The 221-nt window shown below is 44.8% G+C and overlaps 1 pseudogene; it reads left to right on the plus strand.

Annotated features, from left to right (window-relative positions):
* The window catches only part of LOC118333796, a 14,426-nt pseudogene that overhangs the window by 10,565 nt on the left and 3,640 nt on the right, over window positions 1-221 (plus strand).

Raw genomic sequence — 221 nt, forward strand, 5'->3', positions numbered from 1 at the left:
AGGCACCCACAAGCAAACCAGGGTGAGCTATTATTAAAAGCAGTGTGGATAATTTTATGGATATTACCGCAGCCAGTAATGATAGCATGATATGTCCTTTCCAGATGTGGATCCACAGATGATGAGAGTGGTGATGGATTGAACAGCTGTCCCTTTATGGAAGAATACTCTGAGCTCTGTAGTGTCATCACCAACAGTAGCGGCCCATTCAGTGCCTGTCA

This window comes from Morone saxatilis, unplaced genomic scaffold (genome assembly GCF_004916995.1).
Source record: "Morone saxatilis isolate NCDOM2014 unplaced genomic scaffold, NCSU_SB_2.0 Contig1, whole genome shotgun sequence".
Classification (NCBI taxonomy): Eukaryota; Metazoa; Chordata; class Actinopteri; family Moronidae; genus Morone; species Morone saxatilis.